Genomic DNA, 16,207 nt, shown 5'->3' with positions numbered 1-16,207 from the left:
ACATCTGGCCAAGGGTGTGTCCACCTGGGGGATTTACTTCATCTGTGAATTCTCTGCAATAAATCTTTTTGTTTTCATTGGCTTCTTGACTTCACCTACAACTCTAGAAATTAAATCAACAAACCTTCTGTCTATCTATCTGTCTATCTATCTATCTGTCTGTCTGTCTGTCTGTCTGTCTGTCTATCTATCTATCTATATCTGTCTATCTCTTTAAAAAATCACGAAACTCAAGATAAACCTTAAAATTATTTTCTAACACTTTAAAACTATAAATTAATTTTTAAAAAGGTCTCTTTCCCGCTTCATTTAACCTCCATCTCAAAATGTTGTTTGTGTAGATCTTAGACAATTGTGTTTCAAACAAATCATACCAGCTGAATAAAATAGTGTGTGAGAAGTTCCTTGAGATAAAATGAACAGTATCACACAGTAGGACCTCTGACCCCCCCACATGTCAGTGTGTGTGTGTGTGTGTGTGTGTGTGTGTGTGTGTGGTGTGTTAAGAACGATTAATGCTGTGTGCTAAAAACATTTTTAAAAACTCTGGAAATGTTTATGAATCACTATGTTGTTATTAGTCACAACTACACGCTTGTATTCTTGTCATTTCTTTCTCATGTCTAACCAAAATTTTTCCTCACCCCCATCCCAACCCTCTGCTTCTGAGAGTGCAACTGTACCATGAAGTTTTTAAAGAAAACCAAACTGACCACTAAAGGGGGTGTTAGTGACCCCTGGAGATACACACAAGGACTGCTGTGCACCTGTTAAAAATGGTAAGATGCTTGAACATTTACTAAGCTTTATTGGTATTGAAAAACTGTCATGCGTGATATGGATTTTTTCTTTATTATGTGTACAGTCATGCAAACATGAAAAGAATCCTGAAAGAAATACCAAAAAGTTAGTTGTAGCTGTTGCTGAGAGATTACTGATGATTATTTTTCTTCTTTATAACTCATATGATCCAATTTTTGACAATGGTCGTGCTATCATTATTATACTGAAATGGTCTGTTTTAGCCTTGAAAGCCCGAGTCTGTGTTTATGAGCCTTCCTGTCATTTTGTGTTGCCCACCAGGGTTACATGGTGCAGATAAGCTGTGTCAGCCTCAGGGACCCAGGCGTCCACTCTGGCATTGGTGTTGTCCTCCCTACCTGGAACTCTGTCACCCGATTTTCTCACAGACTGCAAGGACAATATATAATGTCACCATGAGAAAGGGACAGGGAAGAGAAAGATGAGGAAGAGGAGAGAAGAGAAGGACATTAAGACATGAAACACCATGCTCTCTGAAATGGCTGGAATCCGCAATGCTGGTGAATATCACCAGGGGTGATTTGTAAGTATTCATCTTGGATCATTTTTTTTTTTTTTGGTTTTTTGAGACAGCGTTTCTCTGTGGCTTTGGAGGCTGTCCTGGAACTCACTCTGTAGACCAGGCTGGCCTCGAACTCACAGAGATCTACCTGCCTCTGCCTCCCGAGTGCTGGGATTAAAGGCGTGCGCCACCAACGCCCGGCTCTTGGATCATCTTTTGCAATAGATTCTCAAAAAAAATATGGGAAACGCACATGTGCCAGGGGCAGCAGCTGTCCTTGCATAGCTAGATGTCACAGATACAGCTGTGCACATTTGTTGCTATCAATCTTAGTAAGGCTGTGTGTGCATGGGTGTGAGTTATTCCTTGTACACATCTGCTCTGGATTGGTGGATGCCATTCCGGATTGGCAGACTCTGTTCTGGATTGATGGATGGACACTATTCTAGGTTGGTAGACTCTGTTCTGGATTGATGGATGGACACTATTCTAGGTCGGTAGACTCTGTTCTGGATTGATGGATGGACACTATTCTAGGTCGGTAGACTCTGTTCTGGATTGATGGATGGACACTATTCTAGGTTGGTAGACTCTGTTCTGGATTGATGGATGGACACTATTCTAGGTCGGTAGACTCTGTTCTGGGTTTACAGATATTGTTCCATAGTGATGGGCGCTATTCTAGTTTGGCAGAATCTATTCTGGATATGTTTCTGTGTTCCGTGGCTTCTGAGATTATTATTACCATTTAGAGAGGGGGAAAGTCCACATAAGCGTATTTGACCCAAGTTAAACCATATATGATGCTTATGTATTTAAATATTACACTATGCTCTATAATATTATACAATCATTATGTTTTCGTGTGTTAGCTAAGAATACATTTAATTTATAAAAGTAAGGTCTTGTAGAATACTGTAGCATATAGGGTGTTTTCTTAGGTTCTGCCTAACTTTCCACAGAGATCAGTGAGAGTCCTTCAAGGGCCACTGTGCCCCCAAGGAGAAACCTTTCCCTCAAAATTTCTAGAGTTGGAAGAACTTCTGTCTCCTGACTCGCCATGCCTGGATGCATGTGATGGTGCCCAGTGATGTAGGAAGCTCGTCCTGATGAGAAATCCTCAGGCTATTTCCATCTCAGCCTCTGTACAGTTAATTTACCTCTGTTGGAAAGACAATTTGTTCTGTTGCCAGAGAATTTTCTAATATCCTGCCACCAAGATCTGCACACAACAGAATGCTTTAGAAGATCAAATAAAACACACACACGCGCGCGCACACACACACACACACACACACACACACAGAGAGAGAGAGAGAGAGAGAGAGAGAGAGAGAGAGAGAGAGCCATTCCCTCTGAAAGGGCTAAGAGATAGTGGAGTTTCTGTTTGAAGCATCAGAACAGTCAGAGAAAGGCTGGCAAACCCGATAAATGAGCCACTGTGAAGGGGCAGTGTCCGCAGAAGAGGAGCCCGAGGTGCCCAGCAAAGGGGAAGGAAGAGCTGTGGCTGTGGCCAGGCCTAGGCGCCACTCCTGAGCTTAGAACTGCCCTGCAGACGGTCCCCACTCTCCTGCATAAAGACCACACCTCACTCATACACTGCCCTCCGTCAGACTGCAGCACAGCCAACATGCTCGCCAGACCGTAAACGCTAAGCTAAGCGTTGAAGAGGGGAAGAAAGGATGAAAGAGGAGGAGGGAGGGGTGGAGGGAGGAGGAAGAGGAAAGGAAGGAAAGAAAGAAAGGAGGGAGGGAGGTAGATAAGGAGGGAAGAAGGAAGGAAAGGAGAGGAGGAGGGAGGGGTGAAGGGAGGGGGGAGTGTCCATTAAAAACACAGGGAGAGGTAAAGAGAGTTAGAGAAATGTTGACTACTGAGTTGACCAACACCCTGGTGGAGGAAGCAGGTGACCTCCTTTAAGTCTGGTGGCTCCCACAGCAGGGGTCAACTTGTCAGCCCTTTGTCTTCTGCTTTCCCGTTATCTGTGCAGGAGCCTGTACACTGCCCTCTGTGAGTGTGCTACATTGCACGTTAATTATGCAAATGAGATTTGTGCAGACAATTATACAATTGGCTCATCCACTCATCCACACCTAGACATTTTGTTTGGCTCTCCAACACCCCCATGTGTATTCACCAGGGGGTTTCTGCTACCAGCTGAACTGACTGGACCTGGCTGGGGATTTCGGAGATGACAAAGGATAGGTTGTCTATTATTTCCTGTTCCTACTTCATAAGTTAGAACAAGAATGTATCAACTGCAGCGATTTGGTTATTCCTAGAACACTCTCTCTGCCGCTTGCAGTGGTGTTGTCTGCACCAACTTGGAGAAGCGGGGTTTAATAAGCTTGCTTTTACTGAATTCTTCCAAATGATGTAATTTTTTCTTGCATGGAAAATGGGCATTTATAGTAATTTCAATGCATTTAACCCCGAGCTAGTCTCATAATGCAATACACGGCACAAAGGCTTGGAGAACCACACCTGGCTCTTGCTTGGCTTGATCAGCAGACGGAAACAGACGTCTGCATCCCTCCCACCGCCCAGAAGACTGCAGGAAGCCAGTCTTGGATGCACCGGCTCACCTTTCCCAGTCTGTCTTTGGGTCTGAAGGTCCTGGAAACACTCGCAAGAGATGCTCAGGGAGATGGGATTGGCCTAGAAAATTCGAATCGCTATGCAATTTCAGTATCATGTCTCAACAGATGACCCTTTGAGTTTAGAGCCTGACCTTTCATCCATTTCAAGTTCTCTGTTGTCTGATCCACCAGGGTGTGGCTAGGTTGTTGTACCACTGTCCCCTCTGCTACCCACTGAGCACAGTCCCAGCCGTCATGCCTTCCTCATCACAGGTTTATTTTATGTGTATGGGTATTTAGCCCGCACGTGTGTCTGTCCACCATGCGTGAACAGTGCCCATGGAGGCCAGAAGAGGCATCAGATCTCTTGGGACAGAGTTATGGAGGGTTGTGAAGCACCATGTGGGTGCTGGGAACCAAACCCAAGCCTTCTGCAAGAGCAGCCAGTGCTCTCAATCAGCGAGCCACTTCTAGTTCCCTAAGTGTGTTTTATTCGATGCACATTTCTATCTAATTGAAGCATACCGAGACCCACCTCTGGCATTCTGACCCTGGGCCTGAGAGACCCATCCCTGAGGACAGTGCCGCTTGTACACAGGGCCTCCACTCTCTCGTGTTTTCTGGCAACAGCCCCCTCACCTTGGTGCCCCCACAAGACATGGCAGTCAATAATGATTTCATTACACGCTGCATTATTTTCTTTCTGAATGACAGGAAAGCCCCCAAAGCCAAGGTCACCAGCAGGTGACTGCTTGGCCAACCTTATTTAGACTGTGGGTGACAGTTGGCCTTTTCCTTGGAGGCAGAGACCCGAGGTACCATTATGGATAGTTAAAGACTGGGAACTCACAGAAAAATTGCAAATAAAGTGGTCAGAGGGTCTGTGGCAGACAATAATTGTCAGGGTAGAATTCCAGCAGGCACTAGAGTGTTGCTGCCACTTATGAAGATCCTGTTACAGCTCTTTTCACAAGACACCAAAAAAGGCTTTCTCACTATTAACCATTGGTTCACCCTTCCTAGGCCAAGACGATGTTAAGTTAACCAACAAAAAAGCTTGAGATAGTCTGCTGTAGGCTAGAGGACAGCCTGTTCTCCGTATTCTGCATTCCACTGGGAAGGTTGATTCTGGTGATTTTAATGCTCATCTGCAGACAGTGTCTATAGAGTCACCATTGCCAGGGACAGATATCAGCTGAGTCCAACAGGTAAAAACAGGTGACAACAGAATTATCTTATGAGATTTGAACTGAAATCTTCCTCGTGCAAGGTCATGCCTGACAAAGTAAATAGAAAGCACACTCACACACACACCACCAAAGTACCATGAAAGGATCTCAATACTGCTGTGTATCATACAAACTTCTCTGATTTGGTCCATTTTCAATTAGCATTCAAAGCACCCTTAGGTTCTGTCTATCTTTCAAGTCTGCCTGTCATTTATTCCTCTCCCTGGAAAAGTACATCCTGAATCCTGAGTGAGTGACAGAGCTCTGGTGTGAGCAGAAATTTCATTTGCGTGTCTGCATTTGGGGTATGAAACAGAGCTTACAGTAGAGGTGAATGCCCTTGCTAGTAGCTATGACTCTTCAGGCTGTCCTGGGGGTTTTCACCCCCAACAGGTTGACTCCCGGTTATGTTGGAGAAAGAGCAAAGTCCTATTGTAGTTATGTAAGTAAGAAATACTAATACCGAACACTTATCCTTTGTACAAACCAAGGGAACTTCAGTCTAGGCAATGATAGTGTGTGGATTTTCAAAGAATGTGACCGGCTTCATACTAAATACACAGTGGGCTATCTCTGGCTGACAGTTACTCAGGGTCAGTCAATGAGTTGCTAGATCAAACCCAGACATGACAGACTGTGCAAATAGCATGAAGCCCTCCATCGTCACTCCTCTGCTGTCCACGGCTGCTGTCTCCTGAGATGGCGGAGTGGGACAGAGGGCGTTCAGGCACCTGCTGACTGCTGGATGGGATCTGGCGCGTCACCTCTGCTTAGGCAGGTTTATACAGCAATTATTCAGAAAAATTGAGGGCAGAGCACCACGGGGAACATGCACACGCTTTGGGAGGGGCAGATGGGGCTGTATTTGAAGCTTGGTTTTTGCGCTCATCCAGCAAGGACTTGCTACAGCCACTCAGCCAGGTGCTGTGCCTGGGAACGAGGGAAGAAGGCAAGGCAGGAATGGCCCTCCGCTTTCAGGACGTAATAATCTCCGAGATCTATCAGCTAAAGCTGTACACTAGGGGAAGGTTGCCCCGCTGTGGCTCTGTTCCCCCAGTAATCCTCAGGTCCAGTGACACACAATCTATGCCGTTGTTGTGCAATTCAACAGGGACAGTTTGTGAAACTAGCATGGTGCCTGGCACCAAGGAACGACCAGGAATATTAATCATCTTCCCTTTGAAATAATTAAGAATGATAACCAGGCTAGTGGTGGCCCAATCTGTTCTGGGCTGTAGAACCTGAGCCCTGATGTACATCCTAAAGCAAAGGAGGTCTCCATCCTTCTCTAAATGGTAGCCTCTCTCATTTGTCACTTAAAATGATAAAATTCTTAAAGCCATCAAGACCCTTTGGGTCTAAGAGACTTAGGAATAGGACTGTTGTGAGTCGTCCAATGTGCATCTGCGTTGATGGGAACCAACCCTGCCGGTGCTGCCTCACACAGCTGCAGGAAGCTAAGGTGGCCTCTGAGAACATGAGCTCTGGCACCTGTGGCCAAAGTACAATTTTTAAGTTGTATTTTATTTTCCTTTATTTAGATTAAATGGCCTCACATGCTATGGCCTGGACATTGATTAGCACCATAGGTTTAAGTGTTGTTTGTCTTTGATAAAATGGTGATGGTTAAGTCAAACTTCTTCAAACATGTGATCAAACCAATCACACCTTTAAAATCAACCTTAACTATCATCAGGTCCTCCAAAAACTTTTCTAAAACTCTGCATTCAATTATGTGCTTAGAAAGTTGATCCTGAAATGATGGGGAAGGAAGGGGTAGAGAGAGATAAGAGCTGAGGAGAGGGGTGTTGGAGAGCTGTTAAGTCAGCATCTCTAGGACAGCTAACATCCTGGATGTTTGGAGACATCCTTCCTTGTTTCAACTCACCTGGGCTATTGATGAATTCCTGTCGTGAATACTGGTAACAGTGATGGCTTCTGTCACCAGGAGTAGACATATTCTCTTATTGGGGTTCTTTGGGACCCGTTTGTCCCCTACCCCTGGAGTCACTTACTTCATACCTGGGAAAGCAATCGTCTTCTTCGGCCCTGGAAGCAGGTGTCGAGGGCACAGCTGCAAAGGGAAAGCAGCCCGCTTGCTGCGGGTTGGCAGTGGGCTCTCAGGAAGCTGCGAGGTCTAAGGGAGACACGCTGACACGAGCTCATGCCGACCAGCTGAGTGGGCTGTGCTGTGCAGCGTCAACACTGGAGCGCAAGCAGTGTGGTGTGCTCCCCCCACAAGGAAGTCTGGGGAATCCGAAATAAATAATGCCGAAGTGGTGTCTTCTCCTGAGCGCAACTCAGCACTTCCTTCCGGGATGCCAGGAAACGGCTCAACTGAAGAAACAATTCATTTTATAATTTATTTATCAGTGCGTATGGGTGTTTTGTCTGCATGTGTCTCTGTGCACCGTGTGTATGCTTCCTGCTTGAGCGTGCCAGAAGAGGGCATCAGATTCCCTGGGACTGGAGTTTACAGACCATGGTGAGCAGCCATATGGGTGCTAGGGATTGAACTGGGGTTGTCTGGAAGAGTATCAGATGCTCTTAACCATGGAGCCATCTTTCTAGCCCCGTAACAGACCGTTCTTAGTAGAGCAATCTACAGGCTTGGTGGCCATCAGCAGGTCCCTTTCTCTATCTTTCCTTGTTGGTTCTCTCCTACTTCTTCAGTCATAAAGAGAACATTTGTCATTCTGCAGGACTCTCCAGTAGTCAGGTATAGGCTTAAAGGTGTTTGTATGCGATGGAAACTTCTGCATGAATATTATGCTCAATGCAAGATGCAACGAGATCATCTGTGTACACAGATGTGATGTGACACGGATGTGGGTCCCATTAGACCCTAGGATGGCTTCAATGTGCATCCTATTTTAAGTGACCAGAACCACTGTGGAGGCCTGGTTAGGACTGTGGTAACTTCAAATGAGCTCTTTGGGGGAAGTTACTCTCACGGTGCTATCAGAGCAAGAGCAGAGAGAGGTGGGCACTGTCTAAGTCTCCTCTAGCACTATGGGGCACCTAAGGGTGCCTTGGGCAGAGGAATCTACCCAGCATAAAACCAACCCCCACTTGCTCTAGGAACTGAGCCTTTATTTACATGAGACATACGACTTTTGGTGCGATTGGTCTTGTTCCTGCCTCTTAGGAACGTGTCTGGCTGGCTCAAGCTAGCTAGTGCCAGAAAATTGGAAGTATTTTGGTAAAGGTAGTGATTTCCCAAAGATTTGGCTGCCAGGACCCATCAGCTAAGTCCTCTCATTTCTTAGAGATGTTGCATATACTTTCTTTTCAGAGGAAAGGGAGACTCTTCCGATGATGTGAGCATGGCCACTCCGGAAGCAGCGTCTACAGAGTCTTCCAGGGACAAACACCGCTCACAGGAAATCAGGCTTTGGATCCAACAGCAGCTGGGTGCAGAGCTGGAGCTATGGGGTCCCTGGAGCTACTCTTCTCCTGCAATCGATGCTGAGCCTCCCCAAGGAGACTCTCAACATCTGTTCACGCCCTGCCTCCCAAGTTAGGAGCAGCTTGCCTGTGATCCGAGCCTCCTACAGGGAGATGGCTGCACTGATGGCGGTACAATCGGAAGTGACCATATGGGCCACCATCTTGCAGCCATCTGTGGCCAAAGGCAATAGCACCTTGACCAGACACAAGGTTCAGACTTCCGGCCAGCTGCTCGGATCCAACCAAATGAATCCTCCCCTGACCTGCAGGACATCTACAGACCACTTGTGTGCAGGGCCATTCTGCATGTAGAGGAAGTCCCCAGGGCCCACTTCCAGGTTTCCTGCGGTCAGGCTGGCTATCCCACGAAACCTGATTCTCCTGAGACCAGCAATGGCGCCTTCCTTGTTTTCACATACATCTACACAATGCTCAGACTCTTGGGTCTTCAGAGTATGGGAAAGGGAGACACTGAGTGCAGGCTTCTGCCTACAAATCCCTATTTCTTAGTATGAAAACTCTAATAATAAACATGATCCAGAGTCTTGTATCTTCACACAGGTAACTAACTGCACTAACAAAAGGTATGTGGACTGGATTATCTCTACACTGGCTCTCACCACCACTACCCTCTTGGTTTTACACCAGCCTCTCCAAAGCCAGACACATCCATAACTCACCAGCATGTTGTTCTGACATGGACTGTCTGCATGAGTATACCATGAACTGCCCTTGTGTCGTAACAATTTTTATGTGAGATTAAATCAAGGTTAGACGTACCAATGGGATGAATACTTCTGTGTTATAAATGCTCTTATAAAGTTTTATAAATAAGCTTGAGTACATATTTTCCTTTTGTCTAATAAGATAGAAAAAAACCCACCATCGTCAGCATCTTCATTAAAATCGTGTTATGCTGTTAGCAAAACAAACAGAAAAACATTTGACATATTTATGTGGTGATTACATTAAAAAAGATTACTTCCCGTCAGTCTTCCTGACTGATTGTACCAAGCCATCTGTGCTTGTAAAAAACAATAATGAACAATGACTATCATAGGCCATATGCACGTGGTTGTTTAGTGGTGATTAAGCAATAATCTCCAAGCAATCACTTGTTAGCTGTGGTAATAGCTTAAAGGTGATTGTTTCATAATAAATGATAATCAATTATTTATAACAGTAATAATAGTTCTAAAATCCCCCCTATCTTTGTAAGTTGCCCATGGCCATAGGCTGTCTGTCTGAGAGGCTTTGTTGTGAATTAGTAATCCTGTTGTGTTAATGGCAAATTTTCCACAAATCCAAGTTCTGGCTATGGCCTATTAGATTTTTTTAAATACGTATTTATAGCGCTTACAAAGCTGTGATTGCTCAGAATACCTCATCCCCCTTATTATCTAAAATAAATGTCTTTAATAAAAATGTGGTGTGTGACTGGTGCTTCAAAGTACAACACAGACACCCAAACAGCGGGGCTGTGGCCCGAGTCGGAATCTGTGACCTAAAAGCCTGATACAAACACCCAGACTGCAGCTCCGTGGACCAGATCAGCTGGACTTAGGGTGTCACCTTTGCAGGAAGCTCAGATGGGTTTTACAGATGTTTCACCACCACGTACAGCAGGAATGCGGCCCTGGTCATCCCTACCCGTGAGAGTGGATCGGAGAGGGAAGAGGCAGCTGGGGAGAGAATGGGAAGGACACCACGAAACGCAGAAAGAAATCTTTGTTCTCAAGGGAGGAAGAGAGCTGGAGTCCCAGCCGGAGCAATCAGGGTGCTGGTGAAGTAAGGCCTTTGAGAAGACCCAGAAAGGTCCCAGAGATTTACCTGCATTTGCTCATTTTGCCCCTAGTTGGTCACTTCCTGCCTCTCAGGAAGGCTGTGAGCACCTGGAACATATCTGTGGTTCCCCCATGTGTAAATGACTCCTTAGCTGTACCTACTACCTGCTCTGCAAGCCTTTGTCCTTTGTCCTAGTCCTTAATTTTATCCAAATGCCTCACTGAGATGCTTACCTCAATGAGATATAGACATCTGACATCTCACAAATCTCCCTCCCTCTCTCTCTCTCTCTCTCTCTCTCTCTCTCTCTCTCTCTCTCTCTCTCTCTCTCTCTCTCTGTCTCTGTCTCTCACTCACTCATTCTCTCTCTCTCTCTCTCTCTCTCTCTCACACACACACACACACACACACTATTCTCAGGGCTTCTATGCATATTACTTCTAGGTCCTTCTCTAGGTGACCCTTAGGCACGGTCATGATCAGGAAGAACCTTCCAGAAGCTCTCTAGAGCAGGGCACTTATTCAGTCCTAGCAAGCTCCTGTCCCTCTCAAGTCTTCAGACGCTGGCATCTACCATGCTGTGATTTTGCTTAGCACACCCCGCTTTTCAGACGTGCTCACAGTGTCTTTCTTTGCCCTCTTCACCTCAAGATTTTACCATCAAAAGGAGCATATTAGGTTTTTTAGATACCCAACTTAACTACAATGCAAGCCTGAGGGGAGCTGGCACCAGTTTTCCAGGGCTGGCTTGATGGCAGGGCTGGGAGAAACGGTTATTAGTGTGAGTGTGTGTGTGTGGGCAGTTCCCACAGAGCAGTTCTCTGAGGAGGTCCTCCTGGAGGTGGTGTATTTTGTACCTGGACTCTGCACTACTTACTGCTCTTCAAGGGAGGGAACAGACTGACTCCTCCCACTAAAAGGGTAGCAAGGGGGCAGGGAGAGACCATGTGTGAACATATGCATGTGTATCTACTTGCTTGGCAGTTTGTATAGTATAGTATAGTATAGTATAGTATAGTATAGTATAGTATAGTATAGTATAGTATAGTATTATATTATATTATATTGCATTTTATTCTAAGGGGCTTTTGGCAAAGCTGTGCATGAACACAGAAATAGAATAAAGATATTTAACATGCAGTTCAGTTTCTTCCTCCCTTTAGTTGAGCTAGTCTTCTGTTCAGTACTCTTCAGACTCCTCATAAACCTGTCATATTTATAGCCATCTAAGTGCCCAAGCATCCACTGAATTGCTTTATTCTCTAATTACCTTTTTTCCATAAATCTTCTCACCCTGGTCACAAGTTCTTCTAGAAGTCTGTACTACATGTTGTCTTGCATCCACCATAGCTGTTTCCACCCTGGAGAGGTAGCCTTTTATTCTGGGGACAATGAGGAAGCCAACAGCTTGTAGAGTCACAGAAGATCCATCATCACCAAGGCCTGTAACTCTACTTGCTCTATCCAAATGAGACACAGAAAAAAGGAAATACAATCAGGTGGTTGGCTTCCTCCATCCTGAATTAGACCCAAGGATAGGAGAAAACTTCCTGAGCTTCCTGGGAAGCCCTGCTCCAAGTCTACATTAAGACGCACATGGCTGATCTCTGTCAGTCACGTTATTTGCAGCAAACTCTATTACAATCCACTGTTGGCCCTGTGTCACAGCAGGGTCTAGAGAGCGAGCAGTTAAGCCTAAGTTTGATAACTGCTTGAATAATACGATCAATAAAAATAATCAATACAGCCACCTCCCGGTGCCTCACTTCTTGTTAGCTGAAGAAAATGACAAGGACTCCACCACAATGCCGGAATCAACAGGAAGCACCGTGTGTAATGTTATAGAGCTGTCAATCAGGCACACATATCTGACCACCCCAGATCCAAAGACTTCCACGGGATACCTTGAGTCTCAGCACTTCCAGGATCCAGCAGTGCTCTCTACAAAGCCAGCATTTGTCTCCACTGTTTTGAAGTCTGCTCCACAGGAGATTTCGCTGAAGGAAGAGGCAGACAGCATGGCTGCTTCCCCATGAGGTAAATATTGTGTTACGATAATTGTTAACTTTGGAGTGAGCCCCACTGCATGACATGTTTAGCTGCCCCAAACCATACAAACCTCTCTAATTACTTGGCCCTCCCGCCACCACACCACAAGTCTTCTGAGAACAAAACAAGTAGGACATAAGGCCAGTCTCTGCTTTGTAGAAGAGCCCTGGGTCACGCGCAAGGGAGAGTGTGGGAAATCCTTCTCTATTCAAGTACAGCGAGAGCTTACAAACTGTGCCCTGAGAACTGAAGAGTGAGAATCATCCTCTGTGGACAGACAGTGGCCAACACTTTTTACTTCTGTCTCACATAGCCGAATGAAAAATAGAAAAGACAAGCTCAGATTTCTAGATTGGGGCTCTGTTTTCTCTATTGTGGGGCTCTGTGCGCTAAGCAGTCAGCACATGCTCCCCTTCGGCCTGTCAGCATACATAGGCATGTGCATCTATCTATGCAATGTGTTTACATGCTTACCTGCCAATTCTTGAGAGACCTGCAGGCAGATCTCACCTATGACCCAGGCAAAAGCATGGGAAGCAGACACTATGTGATAAGAACAATGATTTTAAGAATTGAAAATTCACCTAAGTTATCAAATTTCAAACCCCATGAATGAAATTTTCTTATAGACCTAAGGGTCAATTTCCTATTCAGCCAAGGAAGAAAAGTGGGCTGTCCTATTCTGGGGCACCCAGAGAAACATATACCCCTATCCGGGACACGAGGAAGACATGGACAGAATTTTCTTTCTTTTTTTTTTTTTTTTTTTTTGGTTTTTCGAGACAGGGTTTCTCTGTATTGTTTTGGAGGCTGTCCTGGAACTCACTCTGTAGACCAGGCTGGCCTCGAACTCACAGAGATCCGCCTGCCTCTGCCTCCCGAGTGCTGGGATTAAAGGCATGCGCCACCAACGCCCGGCTATGGACAGAATTTTCTATTGTATCCTGATTCAGTCCTGGCCTCTTCACACCTTGATGTTGATAAATGACAAAAAAGGATAAGAAGTCATCAAATGGTCTAATTACAACTGCTGTTCTAGGCATATTTTAAATTTGAGCCAATCAACTCTCTCTCCAGTGTCCAGGCTAGATCCCATCTATTGAGAAATAAAAACATCTAAATTTGAGTAGTTCCCAGAAAAGCGATTCTCTACATGACCAGAGTCTGAGGATCTGTGTTTTCCATGAGGACCAAGAGAAAACAGCCAAGTCAGAAGGGAGGCCTTCATGGATCAGCTAGGCAGGAAGGCCTGTTTCCTGGGTGTGTGGAAACCACCTTCCTGCCGTCCTTTGTCCTTGCTCAGTGGGCTCAAGAACAAAGTGGTCTTGAGAGAGAGAATGGAGGCTTTGCATGGGTTCTACTGATGGTCATCTGTTTCTAAACACAGCAGAATGCCCACCCACGCAACACACCAATCTGGGTTCCCCAACACGGCAGCTTTTCCTGAGTTGAAAGGCCATTTGCTCTTTGGGAAAGTGATCAGGAAAAATAGTTTTAACCCAGAAGGGAGTCATGGTTCCCTCACTGCCTGAAGTGCTTTGCCAAAGCCTGTGTGGGCTCAAGGAATACACAGCTCACTGGCAAAGTGCTCCACTCAGTGCTCGCTGCCCAATAGGGAGTTAGTTACGTCGCCAGAGAAGTGCAGCAATGCTCGATGACTTGTGTGGATCCCCCATCTCATCTTGTACCTCGGTACCTTGAAGCAGTTGTCTCCAAATGGCAGAGGAATAGTAGGTTTGATACAGCAGTGTAGCTACTCACGATGGCCCCCTGATTGCCATGCAGACTCTCCTAGTTGGAAAACAAATATGGTGTTTGTTTCTTGTAGTCTGGAAGCCCAGGGAACTGGTTCTCTGGTCTCTCGTCTCTCACCAACAGTCTCACAGACAGCTGTGTTGTCTTTGCTCTCCCATGTCTGTTTATGAAACCATCCAATTCAGGCAGGCTCCTTCGTGTCCTGACCCATAGAGCTGTCAGGTTTGTGCCCAACCCCAGGGCGAGGAGACACATAAACACGGAAATATAGGCTCATCTGCTGAATTCTTGTTCTCTGGAGAAGAACAGTTGATAAAGGGAAGAAAATGGTCACTTAGAATTAGTAGGTCCTAGTGTTCTGCTTGACTACATGTGACATCTTCCATAAAGATGGGTGCTATAGATTGACTGAGAAAAACTAGCCTACAATATGGGTCTGGGGGAGGATTAGAAGTGACCTAACCACACAGATAGTGTAAAGGTCGCCAGGCTATTAGCCACATGCACTCCCGGCCTAAGGGTCAAGTGTTCAAATACATAAGTCAATGGGAGGTATTTCTCAGTCAAGCCACCAAATTCAGTCCCTTGGCTAACACGGGCTCATGGCCTGCCAGAATGCCTGCCAGATGCCTCTGGAAACACTTCATGGCATCCTATAACTGGGGTGCGGGGTAGGGGGTGGCGAATCGGGGGCAGGGTCTGTGCTAGGAACTCACTGGGTTGTAAGATGACAACACTAAACATATGTATTATTAAACTGTAAGACTGGCGTGCGCTGTACTTGGCGTGGTGAGTTTTGCATGAATTTATCCTTGTAAGTTTACCTTAGATCCTGGTCTGTGAAGAGCAATGTCAGTGCAGCTTGGGAACTGTGAGAACTGTAGCTATGTCTCACAAACTCTGGTGGAGCCCCTGGCAAGCCTGATCTAGGGGCCTCAGCAGTATACCCACCTTGGGGAGTCAGGGATCTGCAGCACATTATTCTAGGACTATCAGAGGTGTGGAGAGCCATCTAGCAGGGAACCAGGTCCCAGAATCAATTAGAAACACCGGCAGTAGATTTCTACAAGGCACCCATGAATCAGAGCATCTAGGATGGACCCTGTGTTAGTTGCTTTTCCCTGCTGCAACAAAATAACAAACAAAAGCCACCTAAGGGATGGAGGGTTTCTCATGGCACTCAGTCTGAAGGTGCTGTCCATCCTAGAAGAGAAAGCAAAGCTAGTGGAAGACTGTGAGGCGTCTGGTTGGGGTGTTTATCAGACAGGTGGAGCTCAGCTTGCCTCTTCCTGTTTTATGCATCCTGAGCCACGGTACTAGGCCACCCAATTCAAGGAATGGCTGCTTTGAGATCAAGTTAAGTTTTATAAACAATAGTAAGCATCGCAGGCCTCATGTTTTAAACTTTCTTCCTGGTGACTCAGCGTACCACACAAGTTCAAAGACACTGACCCTGTGTGGTGGTGAGCTCACATGTGTGGGGACACCAGACCTTGAGCAGAAACCCACTTCTCCTTTGGCCTGGGAGCAGGCATCTATGTATTGTTTACTGAAAACAATTCAGTGCTTTAAAGCTTGATAGGGCTCAGATAGGGCTGGCTCACTGAAATACCATGCCTTCCACACCTCCTATGGCTAGATGCCTCTTCCTGCCCCCTGTGGTGTCTCCCCGATTCTGGGGCCGGAGATTAAACCACCAGCCAGGAGGGTGAGAAGTGGAAAGAATGGTATGTAAATGGATGGCAAAAGTCCTTAAAAAGGGAAGCCCTTTTTCTTGGGGAGACTTCTCCTGAGATTTCTTCTGAGAGCTCTCTCCTAAGCTGACTTGGGAAGATAAAGTTTTCTTAAAGCAACCGACCGGTCTCTGTGTCGTCTATCCCGACCACCTCGCTACATTCTCGGATGCAGGCCGCACAGCAGGTGCGACAATTGGAGGATCCCACCGAGATCATGAAAGCAAGGTAAGTGAGCCGGTTCGTCTCTTTTTCTGGCCAGGGAAAGATTGGGAAAAAAAAAAAAAAAAAAAAAAGGAAAAGAAA

At 46.0% G+C, this 16,207-nt stretch overlaps 1 long non-coding RNA gene across 1 annotated transcript; it reads left to right on the top strand.

The window, feature by feature from the left end:
- Positions 1-255: 255 nt before the first annotated feature.
- LOC110342267 lies at positions 256-9,976 on the top strand. Its single transcript, XR_002384295.2, has 3 exons — positions 256-779; positions 1,084-1,345; positions 8,425-9,976. It is a non-coding gene; the product is annotated as an uncharacterized LOC110342267 (long non-coding RNA).
- The last annotated feature ends 6,231 nt before the right edge of the window (positions 9,977-16,207 follow it).

Source organism: Mesocricetus auratus, unplaced genomic scaffold, assembly GCF_017639785.1.
Source record: "Mesocricetus auratus isolate SY011 unplaced genomic scaffold, BCM_Maur_2.0 Super-Scaffold_100031, whole genome shotgun sequence".
NCBI lineage: Eukaryota > Metazoa > Chordata > Mammalia > Rodentia > Cricetidae > Mesocricetus > Mesocricetus auratus.
Note: the sequence above shows the minus strand (reverse complement) of the source record. Positions and strands in the feature narration are given on the sequence as shown.